The sequence below is a fragment of the Protopterus annectens genome, chromosome 12.part0 (assembly GCF_019279795.1).
Source record: "Protopterus annectens isolate FY-2018-M chromosome 12.part0, PAN1.0, whole genome shotgun sequence".
Classification (NCBI taxonomy): domain Eukaryota; kingdom Metazoa; phylum Chordata; order Ceratodontiformes; family Protopteridae; genus Protopterus; species Protopterus annectens.
The window spans coordinates 667,564,377-667,580,266 of record NC_056746.1 but is presented as its reverse complement, the minus strand read 5'-3'; positions in this window follow the sequence as shown (position 1 = coordinate 667,580,266).

Below are 15,890 nucleotides of genomic sequence, written 5' to 3'. Positions count from 1 at the left end.
TTAGAAATAATTTGTTAGAAAATGCACCCATAACTTTTGTTAATGAGCCGCCTGCCTTTAGAGGTAGAGGTGGTCCTTAATACTTGAAAATTATGAGCTTGAATGGCAGTTAAACAGTTCTAAAATTAAGGAGTTATTTGAGGTAATCACAAACATACTTATTATTAATGAATAATGTATTATAAATACTTTATTAAGTTATTAATTGGCTTATATTATTAGTGACTAGTATGTTGAGATTTTATATGCATACTTTTTTATATATAAATTTTTATATAAAATTTTTTATATATTATTTTTTATATATAATTTTTTTGATAAATTATTTTCAATTTATTACATTTAACTTTACATTATACACATGTATTGTTAATACTATTCATCTTTCTAGGTGTAGTTGACACTGATGCTATAAATATTAGAAAAGGTTTTATTATTTTATTATTTTGAAGTTATTTATTATACGTTGTATTTAAAAACTGTATTGTTGCTTTAGGAAATGATGTTATTTGGGTCACTTCCTGTTTTAAACTTATAAATAAGAGCGTTTTGAAACTGTCCTGTTTGCCTCTGATGAAGCTGTGACAATTAACTAAAATAAAGTTAGCTTGGTTTGGCTTGCTGGATACAAGGTTGCCTGTGGGCTGAATTTTTAGTCGTTTTTTATCTTTCTTGTACCATGCATAGATGGGTGGTACTTTGAGCAAGACCAGTGAGCCTGAGCCTTGAGGAGTTGGGGTGAAAGGGCAGGGCACTGTTTTTTCTAGCTCACATATGCCAGCAGGTAGTGGAAGGGTTTACAGGCAAGGGACAGCAACCATTAATGGAGACATTAGACTAGAAACATATGCGTATATAATACACACAAGGAATTGGACAGGATGTGTAAAAAAAAGCTCTTTGTCACTGTCAGGCTAGTGTTGTTCTAAAGCTCCCCTTATTTTCTCTTTTCCCACTTCTACAGACTGTGATTATTAAGAACAAGCAATACATTGTGTAACTTACTGGAAACAAATATAAAATCCAAGTTATGCCATGCAGTAATACAAATGAAATACAGAAAAAAGGTAAGTTCTATAGGACATCTTGTTGCACATTAAATAAGTACAGATTTGCATTATTACACACATACATATACAAAACAAATCAAAAGCAAAACAAATAAGCGATAAACAATTGAGTAAGAAAAGTAATATTTAGAAAAGTAAATAGTTGTAACTTGTCAATGAGGCCTTGTATGCAAATATCACATATAATAAAGAATCCAAACCCAGCATGGTATCTTCTTCACTAATGAAATACTTCAGACGTGACACTGAGGTCAATGAAATCATGGTGGTTGAAAAACTGAACAGTGCAATATATTTGGACAAAAGCAGAAACATCTTAAAGACAGATAAAACAAAAATAAGGTACCAGTCAAATGTGATACTTAATTGGCTTACACATTTAATGAAAGAAAATCTGTATGAATGCATAATAATCAGGATGATAAATAAACTGAACAGTAGATCAGCCATTCATACAACTACACACATAATAGGAAAGTTTAGCAGCCACTTTTATACCAGAGGCTTGAAAAACATACTTCTGTTATATCAGTCTTTTATGGGTAAAGTATCAGCACAAGACTGTTCAAACAACAGACCAAACAACTTAATGCCAAATTACAGCAAAGCTGGTAGGAAGGTATGCTACAGACATGCCAGAAAGAAATAAGTCTGCTCTTGATTTTCATGGATGGCAATCAGTTTGAATACAAAGAAAAATATTCCACCTAACAAACTGGTTACTGTTTCCTTTCTTTAGCTGGAAAGGCTATGCATGCTTATCTATCTATCTATCTATCTATCTATCTATCTATCTATCTATCTATCTATCTATCTATCTATGCATCTGTCTAGCTGTCTATTTGTTTATCTATCTACATATCCATATAGTTACTTGATTTATTCGCAATATAGCTGGACTGATCCAGGGAACCCTTCCATCCACAGCACAAGACAAAAGCTTGCACAATGTTTATCATGCTACTAATGGCATCAGCTTTAATAAGCAATACAAGTTGGGTATTTCCACTTATAGAGATTCACATTACAGCTATTCATATGCATTCTGAAATAAAGAATAGGTTAAACAGTCATCACTAAGAGCATATCATTATTTGCAATGCGTATACAAACAATTGCACTTTTCAAAATAGCAAAAACTGTCTTAAGTTATATGTCTCAGTCGGCTGTGTTAGTACAAGCTGATAGAACATGGTGTGATGGTAGTAGCAAAGATAGGCATGCAAAGACATCATTGTAATGACCTTCTCAATGCAAGAACAGTTACGGAGTATTAATACTAGAATGGATTATGGTAAAGTTAAGTAAACAGGCTTAACTTGCTTGGGTTAAATGAAGTGAGGGCAATAGAAAGGGTATTTTTTTTTTGTTAATTCTCTACTAGCCAGTGTGCTTCAAGCACTGACATTTATTAATATCCTTTTGGTACTATGCCAGTTATTTTTACTTTAATTTACCAAGATCTGTCTCATTTCTAATAGCTAAAGGTTGTTTATTCTAGCTTGTTGGGACTACTTACTTGAAGCACTTCTCTCATATAGCATAATGAACTGGTCTTTAAAAAGTCCTGGATTTTTCAACATTTGATCTTAGATCATATAGAGACGATATGGTATTTAGTTTGTGTCTTGGGAGCAGCACCTACTCAGGAGTGGCCCTAGGTCAACTGGTGCCCTAGGCAAAAGTGCTCCATGGTGCCACCCAACACATTACCTGGTGCCCCCATTGTGGTTTACCTACACCAAATAAATACTGGAAAAGCACCCCTGCTAGACCAGTGCTCTAGGCGGCTGCTTAGTTGGCCTATGCCTAAGGCCGGCTATGCACCTACTATGAAATAGATAGTGGATTAGAGCTGACAACAGAAGAGTTGCTCTTGCTATGACAGGCAGCCATTAGCATTAAGATAAGGCAGTGATCATCATTATTTGGTGTTCAATTGGAAAATCATAAAACTCTGCTAATTGAAGTTTTAGTCAGATGGTGTTTTGACTGGAGTTTAAGTTGTTTTTTGGAAGACCATACTCAAGTTTGGATATAAGTACATTTCTTTATATAGGTCATCTAGATGTTGAGGTGAGTCACTTAGCTAAAGGGAATCAGATATTAAGATTTAGTAGTTCTATTTGTCTATCTATCTATCTATCTATCTATCTATCTATCTATCTATCTATTTCTCTCTACCTATCAATCTCTCTCTCTGTATATATATATATATATATATATATATATATATATATATATATATATATATATATATATATACATATATATTTTTTTTATAATACATAAACAGTGTCTCTCGGCCCCATAAAAGCTGGTACCCCCTATCCCTATTTCAAACATCCAAGGTCAATTCTTTACAACATATTAAAGTTTCAACAGTAGCAAACAACAGTTTTTTTTTAGTTGACACAGTATTCTAGTTTTCTGATTCAAAAGTTCTACAGTGAAACTTTCTATATATTAACCTAAAAAGTCTGTTTTAATATATGTTATGGAAATAAAAGAGCATTCTGTAAGACCAGTTATTGGTTGATGGCAAATAGCAAGATTTTACTCACATGCAAGTCAGATGGCACACCCCCAGCTATCATTGAAGTCCTTTTAAGGACTGATTAAACCCCAACAGCCCTTCCTTCCTTCCTGGCAGCAGCTTTAACCTCACCCCCTTGGTGAATACTATTTAAGAAATGCTTCTCACTAACTGAATTAGATTTGATGAAGACAACAGAATGATGAAAATACTCATCTAAATAAAAGTCTGGTCAAGGAAAGCAATGCTCAGCTGAACATTGTGAGCAGACTTAGAGGGATATCTAGTTCTTTTTATTTATTCAGTGTGTTTGTTTGGTGCTAGTCACTATACTCACATGGATTTATGTACTTTCCTCTATTGGAATAGCACTTTCCACTTGGCTTAGCCTTCTTGAAGTTTTTATTGCTTTTGAGGGGACAGTCATAAAACAGAAGGTAGGGTAATAATGAGACATGGAGGAGGAATTTTGCATTTTGAGGTCCTAGAAGGTCGTTGTGTTGCCTTGTATGGTAATATGTTCAACAGAGTCTTTATATTTTGATTAGGTAATAACATTTCTTGGAATGGTGGTATACTCTGACCCAAGATTAGCTGCATCCTTATTAATATTCCAGAACAATTCTAGTTGAAAGGTAGTCAGCATATAGGGTTAATGGTGTGAGCTGCAGAAAGGATAACAGTGCCTTTTTCACAAGTATGGAGTTTTAGTTTCTTTTTCCTTTTGTTTACTAGTTTTTCTTAATGTGAGAAAGGTGCCATGGATCTATTCTGCTCAAGTAATTATTTTTATCTGTGCAAATGCTTTATCCCTTAACATGATTTCTTATCACAGACCAGCAGCTATCCAGGGACAGTATTTACCTTTATTTATCTAATTTGAAACTAGAACGTTTTTGTGTAATATATTGTTTATTATTGTATTGGATGTCTCAAGAGCCCATGACAGATCTTTCCGCTGGAAAGAAAGGGGTCCAGTCTACTGCATTCATTTCAGAGGCATGCTGATCTAGAGTCTGATATGGTTCTTAATGAAACAATGGTAGGAGGGGTTCTTGTAGAATTAGAGGAGATGCCAGAAACTATGAGATAACTATGGAAAATGTGGCATAGTAGAATCTAGTTTGGATATTTGTTGTAGTTATAGCTGAAGTTTGATTATACCATTGTTTAGGTTAGGTGTAATACTTGTTGTAACAAATTGTGTTATGCTATTGAGAGACAAACCCAGATTCATGATGCTCCATGCTAGTATAAGGCTATTCTTGCACAGAGTGGTTCATGTCTGTTTAAGATAGCAGTGCGCCTTGCATATGCATGAAGGCACGCTGCTATCTAAACTAAATGGACATGAACTAGGAACAAGCGCAGGAGGTGTGTGTCAGCAGTCTCAGCACCTGAAACATGCCCCCATTGCTCTGAAAGTGCCGTACGGCACTTTCTGACACGGATGAGTGTCAAACTATAAAATATCAGAGCCTGGCTCTAATATTATATAGTAAACAAGTGTCCGCAGATACTGAAATGTAAATAACTACCATTTCAGTGTCTGCTGACATTAAAAAAAAAAAACACAGAAAACACCTATAGAAGGCAGCAGCCTTCAAGTACACACACCCAAATGGATGCACTCTTGCCCTACATGCATGGAAGCAGGAGGGCAAGAGGAAAGGAGTAAAAAATAAAAAAATGGAATTTTTTTTTTCCTGAAGTAAATCCGAAGTTTAAGCACCACCCAGCTTGTTTGCACGGTGTGCCGCTATGCTTAGCTTGGCTGAAATCCTGAAAATGATAGACAAGTGCTACTGTGATAAAAAACATCATCAAGCTGCTATAGCATAGTGGTACTGCCATGGTATAGTGTGTCAAACATGCTCAATTCAAACCCCCCTCTGCTAAATTATTTAATAAACTTTCAAGGAATTTGAATGATAGATGTCAATCATATGTCTCATGTATAGCACAGTAGGGGTGGGAATATGTAAAATATAAATGTAAAAAAAAAATGTGTAACTTTAATGAAAAAAACAGATTTAAGCAATGCTTTGCTATTGTAAGCACTACTTACCTGCATTCAGCTCTGCTTAGCTGGTGTAAGCATTGCTATGCAGATTTGCATGGAGCTAAGTATAGTGCAGCATATAAAAATCGGCAAATCACGAAAAAGTGTGGGAAAACAGCCCTATTTAAACAACACAGGCAGGAATATGTCCATAACCATTTGGGATTGCACACAGCAGGACTGAAATGACTGGTGTTTGAGAAAGTGTGCCCTTCTGAGTGCAACACTGGGACATCCAGGTGTCCAGGGTCATGGTTTGGCTCCTAGTTAAAAACCATGATGGCAGGCTGCTGCAGGGCCAGTACCAGGGCTCGCAGTACAAAGCAGAGTCCTGGGACCAGCTTGCACATGATCTCACCAGTGCCACTGGCATACCCTGGACTTGTGAGCAGGTGCATCATCACCATAACAACCTGATGCGGAGGAGGGGTGCACTCTTGGACCAGTGGATCCAAGAAGCTCGAGTGCAGGATGTCCTACCTGTCTGTAAGTATGCAGTCTTATGTATCTCTAAGTATGGAAAAGGTCAACTTGTGACTGTGCAGGTGTGACTAATGCATGATATCTCCCCATACAGCTGCTGTGGAGAGGTCCCAGAATGTGCAGGCTCATGCACAGTGACTGGCCCAGCTACATCGGGCATATGGTGAATACAGAATAACCCCTACTATTAGTAGTAAGAAATCAACATTTTAGTAATGGTAGTACTGCTTGTATATATAATTGTGCTGTAAAAGTCAGGAATAAATGCCTGTGAAGGCTGCTAGTGTTACAATGGAGTACTCCCAGCTGCTGTGTAAGACAGATATCAGTAGTTAACAAGGTACAATATGCAGGAGAGGAATATTAGAATACGTATGAGTGTCTCTGAGTGAACCTGCCAAGAAAGTGCCATGTCAGGGCTACTGTAAGAGTTACAAATGAAAAGCATTCACGTGTGCAGATCATGCAGGAATAGTAGTTGTGGAGTTTCTCAGTCATACACAGATATGTATGTCAAAACTAATAAAGGTGATCCCAAACACTGGTGTGTGTCATCTCACTTGTACCTGATAAACAGAAATGTGTATGTCCTGCAGAATGCATTAACTGAGATGAACTGATTTAGCACTGCTTGTCTGCATACTTTAGAATGGGCAAAATAACTGGGAAAGAGCAACAGTACATATTGCCATCAGAATGTGTTTTACTTGTTTGTCTGCCAGCATTGTCCTGTGATAACCTTTCCATTTCAGCCTTATGTAGCTGTGAATGTACTGAGAAATGTATAAGGTGCAGACCTAAAACCTACACTGTGTACTCAGGAATCTAAATTGCAGTATGTAGTTGTAAATCAGTCAAATGTGCAATCTAGCTAATGTGCACGTTTCACAAGCTGTGACCCCAATATCTGTTGTGTATGCATAAAATGTACTGAAAATGGGAAAGAAATAATGCAACATGTGATAATAAAAGCACTGTGCACAAAAATATGTACTAGATAGAAATGTCAAACAAAGCACAACACTTCCCCGTTAGCTTAGTCTGATAAGGACTAGGCCTGTAGTTCAATTTTGCACACACAGCACAGTTCAAATTCAGGGACCGCCACTAACATCTCAGTCTGGTTCTACAGTTTTAAACTGCAATCTGAATACAAAAATATAATGTACTGAAACACATGCGTTTTCCATAGAGGGGACACTGGTAAAGCAATCTGAATAGAAATACTAGTATGATGTGTATAACTAGGAAATGTGTACAATTGCTGGGTTGACCAGCCCCAGTCCTACAAATAGATGCAAGCTAGACATCCACACTCTGCAGTCTGGCCCAGACAAGCCCCTCAAGTATCACAATGTCATGGATAGTTTCCTCATTTGACAAGAAACTGGCACACAGAGAATGTCCCAGTAGATATATATGAAACACACAACACACCCTCCAGGGCCTGCAACTAAAATGTGAATCTGAAATATGTGTAGAAACAGCAATGTAATGTGCACACAGTTCATCTGGACAGGTTCACAGGTAAAGAAATCAGTATAGAAACAGGTCTGATATGTATAACTAAAATAACGGTACAATTGCATTGTTGATATCTACAGCTGTTGGTAAGCTGTAGCAGCCCCATGGCCCAGCTAGATTCATAGGTTTATAGGTTCATAGGTTCATACTAGGCTATCTGCCCTAGGGCATTTATAAGCCTAGCCAGAGTGTGTTTGGCTTTCACCACCCATTTTAAATTAATTTTGCTATGCCTTTTTTTGAGGTTAGTATACTGTGCCTCTGTCTAACAGTGACACAGAAGTGATAGCCGGGGTAAACCTACAATCTCCCATCCACTCATCAAGATTCCTCTTGAAGAGAGTCAATGTGGGACTCTGCCTAACCTGGACTGGGATTTTATTCCAGAGTGAAGGGAGCCTCTAGGTTATGAATCTGTCCCTCCAGCATGTCCTATTTATTTCAGTGCTGAGGTTCAAGTCTCTCAAGCGCGTAGCTCGATGGGATTTGGATTTTCTGAGATGCAGCATGTCCATTAATTCCGGGTTGGACATGGCTTTATACATCAGGCACAGATCGCCTCTGAGCAGGCGGTATGCCACTGAGTAGAGCTGGAGTTTCTTTAACCGGGCAGCATATGGCATCTGTTTGAGCCCTTTGATCCTCTTGGTGAGGTACTTTTGGGGCCTTTCCAGTTGCTGCAGGTGTCTGGTAAGGTACATCCCAAAAGGGCATTGTACTCAATTATGGGCCTGATGAGGGATGAGTAAAGAGGCACGATGACCTCCCTGATCTAGATGTGAATCCCTTCATGATTAGGTGGGCTATATAAAATGTTTTTCTAACCACTTTGGCCACGTGGTTGTCAAATGAGAGATTGCTATCAACTTGGGTCCCTAGGTCCCTAATGACTTCTTCTGTACTTAATGGATTACCACCTATGTGGTAATTTGTGGGCACTTTGTTTTGCCAAAGGGATGACTATACACTTTTGGTGTTTAGCTTGAGGCCATGGCTCTGGCACCAGTTGTCTGTTTCTATGAGGCCCTTTTGGAGGATGCTTGTGTCGGCTGGAGAGTTGATTATGGTGCCCAGTTTGCAGTCATCTGCGAACTTGGTCAGCCACAGTCCTTCTGTGTTGGCCTGTACTGCCAAGAAATATATACCGAACAAGAGAGGTCCCAGGACTGAGCCTTGTGGGACGCCACTTGTAACTGGTTTGGAGTCTGACATGGCTCCAGCAATTCTAACCATGTGGGTTCTGTCCTTGAGCCAGTTTGCAACCCATCTAGTGACATAGGGGTTTATATTTAAGCTGGTGAGCTTATCTATAATGCCCGAGTGGGTATTGTATCGAAGGCTTTTGCGAGGTCCAGGTAGGCTGTGTGGACCACCTTCCCCTCGTCAATGGCCTTGGTGACTGTTTCAAAGAAATCAACCAGGTTTAAGAGGCAGGATCTGCCCTTAACAAAGCCAAACTGGGTAGGATCCAGTGTCTGTAGGTCCCCAATATCTTTATTTATGAGGTCCATGATGATCCTTTCCATAGCTTTGCAGACCAAGCTAGTCAGGCTTATGGGGCGATAGTTTCCAGGATCCATTGAGGCACCACCTTTGTGGAGAGGGACCACTGTTGCTGTACGCCACTCTTTGGGTACATATCCTGTAGTAAGGCTAAGTTTGAACAGTAATTTTATGTTTGGGTTTAGCTCTTCTTGGAGTTCATGTAGGACGCAGCCCGGGACACCATCTGGTCCCATTGATGCTGTGTTTTTTGCTTTGGAGAGGGCAGCTCTTACCTGAGCATCTGATATGGCAGGGGGGCAGCACTCTGTTGGGATAGATATTTGCCCTTTTGGTGGGGAGTGGGGGGGGAGAAGTTTGCACTGAACCTGTCAGCTAGGATGTTGGCAATGTCTGTGGGCTCAGTGTATTTTTTGTCATTTTGGACTAATTCTGAGCATATCTGGGAATTCCCACCCAGGTTCCTAACATAAATAAAGAAAGCCTTGTGATTATCCTTAGTGTCCTATGCAATTTCTCTCTCGAAGCTGGCCTTAGACGATTTTATGGGGCCCCGTAGTTTTTTCCTAATACTGATCAGAGATGCCTTCCCTTTTTGGGATTTTGCTCTATCATGTAGTAGCTTCCTCCTTCTATTGTATAGTTTGTTTATGGCTGGGGTTCACCAGACAGAATGTCTGCCTTTGGAGGATTGGGTCTTGGTTTTATTTGGGATTGCATGATCCATGCATTCCTGAAGGTGTTCATAGAATGTGTTTATAAAGGATTCTGCGGTCTGGGCCATATTTTCCAGAGGCCTGGGGGCTTTGAAGGATTCTGCCTCAGTTTTGAGGCATGTGAAATTTGCTTTAGAGAAGTTTTTCACTGTGGTTTTCTGGGCAGGGGGTGGGGTCGGGATGTGAATATCCAGTGAGATTAGTTTATGGTCTGATCTTACCAGTGAGGGATACACTTCTGGTCTGGAGCATAGTGTCCCCATGCTGGTGATGATCAGGTCCAGTATGTTTTCCCCTCTTGTGGGAGTGGTAACAAGTTGTTCCATAGCATTTGAGTTTATAAATTCTAGGAACCTTTGGGCTAGGGTGTTGGAGCTAGAGTAATGCTCCCAGTCTATGTTTGGGTAGTTGAAGTTGCCAATGTAATGGTGTTTGGAGAGACCTTCATATTTTCCAGTATTCTCAGGAAGGCTGAGTGGGGTTCCTGTGTTTGGGAGGGTGGTCTGTAGCAGGCTATAAACTGGAAGGCAGTTTTACCCACTGTTAGTTGCACATGGATAGTCTCTGATGCTTTGTGCTGTGCCACCAACCTGGAGGTGTGGGTATCTTTGACGAATATTGATACTCCCCCTTTTTTTGTGGTTCAGTCCAAGTTTTGGGGCCGAAAAGCATGGTATGAGGTATAACCTGGTAGTGCTGGGGTGCTCTCAGGAGCCTTGAACCAGGTTTCTGTTACTGCACAGATATCGATGTTCTCCATGCTAAGGAGAGTTTCGAGTGCATGCATCTTGAGGTTTAGACTTCTGGCATTGAGTAGCATTACTCTTAGTTTCTTATCCCTTGTGATACCTATGGAGGTGGGTTTTCTTTTGAGCCTTGCCTAAAAAAGGCACTGTGGGGGTAGAAGAGCCTTTGCCAATATCCGAAAGCCCAGGGGTGACAGGTGCAAGCCATCCCTAGCAATGCATTGTGGCTTGTCGAGCATGTCATCCCAGGCTGACAGGCATTGGATCCCCTTTGAATGACACCAATACTTAAGCCAATTGTTGAAATTGATCATCTTGTCTTCATATTGTGGCATCATTCTTGGTGAGGGTAAGATGCTACTCAAGGTCAGGGTCATACCGGCCTGGGCTACATGCTCAGAGAGCTCCTTTATGCCTCTTTTCATGTAGTCCAGGGAGGTACGTCTCAGGTCATTCACACCAGCATGGACAATGACTGAGTCATATTTGTACTTGCCTTGGAGTGACCTGAGTGCTTGTGTTATGTGGTGGATCCTAGCACCCGACAGGCAGCTCACCATGACCTTCTCCTTGTTCAGCCTGGTGAGTGGGACCTCAGTGTGCCTGACGATAGAGTCACCTATTACAAGTGTATTAGGCGTGTTGTTTATCCTTAAGGGCTGTGACTGTTTGGCACACTGGCTTTGTGAGCTATGTGTTGCACGTGTTTTGTTTTGGGGTAGCGGTTGCTTGGGTGTCTGCTTTGGAGGTCTCTGCTGCTTAGGCAGATTTTTATTTAGAGCCTCCAAGTATGTTTTTGTGTGTTTATGTGTTTGGTTTGTTGTCTTGGTAGGTCTATGTGAGACTGGAATTGTAGTGAGTGTGGTTTCCTTCTCCTCCTGACTGGTTACGCCAGTACTGAGTTAAGAGAGCTTAGCCTCCAGTTTGGCTATATGGTTGCATCTCTCACATGTGTTGGAATTTGTTGGGAGGAGGAGAGGGTTGTCTGTGTACATGAGGCAGTTGTAACATTGCCTCAAGATTCCCAGATTCACCAGCTGGACCAGAGGAGATTGACAACTGACCTTTGGACATGCTAGAATAGTATTGGGAATTCCTTTATAATTGAAAAAAAGGGCCAATGAGGATCAAGGTACTCAAGGGGAGTTTGTGTGGGTGTAGTGCTTTTAATTTTTTAGAGCTGACTTATATAATTGCTTTAGTGAGCAAGTGCCAGGTAACTTAAATGCAATGTGTTACAGGTAACTTAAATGCAAAAATGACAAACAGTAACTTTCTTTCAAGTGAAACAAGGAAATAAGAACAGTAAGCAATGCAGATATCACTAGGGATCCACAGAAGTGCTAAAAGTGCTAAGAGTGTACGTGTGGTCAGAATGTGGAGTAGTGAATAGTAATGTACTAACAAATATACTTGATAGCAGTTGTCAATTGAATCTGTTCCCTTCCCCTACCATTCAACTGATCCAACCATCACACTGAAGCCGACATGGGTATGTTTCTAAACAAACCTTTACTGCTGGGACCGTTGTTCCTTTTGGTTTATCATTGTTTAAACTGTGTGCATACTAATATCCACTGTTGAATAATCATCTTATTGCCTGCCTAACATACCACTAACTGGCATGCTGTTGCAACCCCGAATACCATTCTATATATACATGGGTTCTGTTTGCTATGGTACTGTTACAATTACACTGTTTTGGGTTAATGGGAATATCCATGCATGCTATTTTGGCTAATGTTGTAATGTGTTGTGCATGGCTAACCAATATTCATTGTTAATTTCCACACCATAGCACATATGGGAAGGTAGATCCCAGTGGATCTGCCTCTCCCAGCCCACCTGGCCGAGGCACCGGGTCCCAGCACATCTGAAACCCAATCCAGACCACCCTCATCTGCTTGTCCTGCACCACCCTCGGGTGGAACCGCTGCAGGGGATGGGCTCACCCCCCCCCTGCAAGTAGGCACAATGAGGAAGCTGTCACCAGGGACAAGGTCTGTGGCATGGTGCGCAGTGTCCTCCAGACTGAGCTGGATGACTGCCTGCACCAGGTGGAGGGAAGGCTGTCACAGCTAGAGAGGTAGGTGGCCCCTCCAACTCAGCATCCACCACAGCCACCTTTGAGGCTGTGAAGAAGTCGTGGTGCATGCTATCGGGTGAGGACATCAGTGCCAATACTACTATCTTGGGGGCTCATGAGCCTCAGATTTCCAACCACCTTCCCCGTCAAGTTGTCTACCCCCACCATATGTCATATACCACCCCCTGCCTGCTGTCTTGTCTGTCTGCAAATGCAACCTCCCTACCAATCCTCCCTCACCACACTTACCAATAATCCTTCCTTAACATCCCACTCTCACCTTAAAAAAAAGGCCATCTGGCCCACAAAAAAAAACATGTCCCATACATAGCTCTGCATTTTGTAAAGCGACATGTACCCAGCATACAATATAACTCTACCAATCATCCATATTGTATGATGCCCACACAGCTCTCTGTAGGGTGTGAGGCTCCAAATTCTAAATTGCCCACATTGAAAGCAGCTGTTGCTGCCAAAGAAATGCAGTGCTATGGTCCTTTCCTACACCTTTACTGCACATCTCTACTTGTTTATCCTATTGTTTGTCCCCCTGCTTGCCCCAATTTCACCACTTTCCCACCTCCCTTTTTTCTTTTCTTTATTTGAAATTAGCGTGGGTTTAAGTGTCCGTAACCGGGTGTAAGCGAAGCTAAGCTCACGTAAGCATCGCTTAACTCCATGCAAACCCACTTACAACTGCTTTAAAGCACCTTAATCATGCTGTCTCCAACAGCCTCTGTTCTGCTTAGCAACAAAATAAGCAGTCCTTGCAAGTCTCAAACCCAGGACCTAAACACTATAGTTAAAGTGATTTACCACTAAGCCATTTTAGATATTTATAAATCGCATGTTTTCTCAAACATATCTTTCAGCACAGTCATTTAACAGCTTAACAGTAGAGGAAATGTATATGTATGTATATATATATATATATATATATATATATATATATGTAGATGTATATATATATATATATATATATATATATATATAAATATATCATATATCATATATCTATATATCTATATATATCTATCGGGTTTCTATCATTACATCAAATGACAAAAATCTCAAATCGCATTACATCAAACTCAGAACATCGAATGCAAACAACCCTGAAAGCTCAGAATGACAAAATTGGAAACCCCAGACGTACATAGTTGGCCTTCACAAAGCTGCACATCCTGAAATCAGTGGGAAATGTTTAATAATATGAATAATGCCCCCTACGAACCACACCCTGACGTCAGTGAGAAATCTTCAATATGAATAACACCCTACTAACCACTGTTTTTCAACAGGATAAGAATTAACAATGTACTACCACACAAAAACTAGTAGTAGATGTTCACATGAAAGTGCATAATAGAAGTAGTAAATCCTATAATTATAAAGTATAAATGTAAGGCTTTCACTGCAATGGTGTGATCTCGGAGTTGGTATATATAAGTAGGGGGTGTGGGAGGCACAGCCCACCACAATGGGGGGTGTGGGGGATGAAGCCCCCCACATAAGGAATAGTTTGTATTGTTTATGTGTTTTGTGTTGTGTACTGGAAGAACGGTCGTGTGCTGCTTTGCTGGCTGGTGTACTGATGACTGAAGAGGTGTGGTTTTGTTTGCTATGGTGAAGTGTCAGGTTGCACGGGTGAACAGATGGCCAAGTGTTGCTGTTTGCACATTCCGTTTTTGAAATTCTGGGCTTTCGGGGGTGTTTGCATTCCATGTTACGTGTTCGATGTTGTGTGCTTCAAAATTATTGTCGTTTGATGTTCTGATATAAGCCCTATATAGCAATATATCTACATATATATATATATATATATATATATATATATATATATATATATATATATACATATATATATATATATATATATATATATATATATATATATATATATATATATATATATATATACCTATATGTCTATATATATATATATATATATATAAATATATATATATATATATATATATATATATATATATATATATATATATATATAGATATAGATATATAAAAGAACACAACAAATACATATATGACCAATACACCGTTAATGGGGGTGGGGTGCCCAAATTAAGTACCTCTTGTAAGTATTGATATCATCCACTCCTCCACAGCCGAACAGATCTGCCTTGCAACACAATACCAACACTTGCAAGTCTCATACCCAGGACACAACACAACATAGCCACAAGAAGTTAACAGTAATCCATCTCAGCTGTACAATGTCAGGATGATATCAATAAGATATCATGCAGAACAGTCTGTCTACCTTAGGGAATGTACAATGTGGAAGCAGTTTACATTCCAGTGATACATATACACACAAATATATATCTATATGCATATATATATATATATATATATATATATATATATATATATATATATGTATATATACACACAGACATGTATATACACATACTTACACATATACGTATATTACTACGTATAGATATGTATAGGAAGATACATATTTAGGGGGTGCACAGCATATTGAACTGCCAGTATTCGTACAGTTGCCACTTTTTAAAATGGACAGAGTTTGATTCTCTCATAGAAAAGACAATTATTGCATGAAACATATACCCACAGAGAAGTCTAAGAATATGACACCACACACAGGTTTGCATACATAAGAAATGTTTATTTGTGTACTCTTTCAGTTGTATATGCAATTGCATATAGCAGTTAGGTGTTTGAAATACATACTAACTCAGCAATGCAACTCTCAAGTAAAACATTTTATACAGTGAGCTGAAAGCATAACATATGTTGCTGTCCAGGCCAACGCCTTCAAGTCGTACAACAGTAAAGAAACACTGGCCTGTAAGATATGAACCAATCAACACTAATTAATGCAATTGTAGTTCAGCAGCCTCCAATTACACTCTGTACTCAACCCCTAGGGGGAAAAGAATTAAGTTGTCACAATGAAAATGTATCTGTTACATAACAATGCTTAACTTAAAAAATCACTATCACAGTGACAAACAGAACTGTCTGTAAGACAGTAAGCACTAGCCCACCACTGTTCCCAATGTGAAATGTATGTAAATATACAGCTATATACCTTAAGGTGTCTTACTACTGATATCCCTCACATGTAGTAACAGCCTAGGTTACAAATGGTGCACACCCCTCCCTCATAGAAT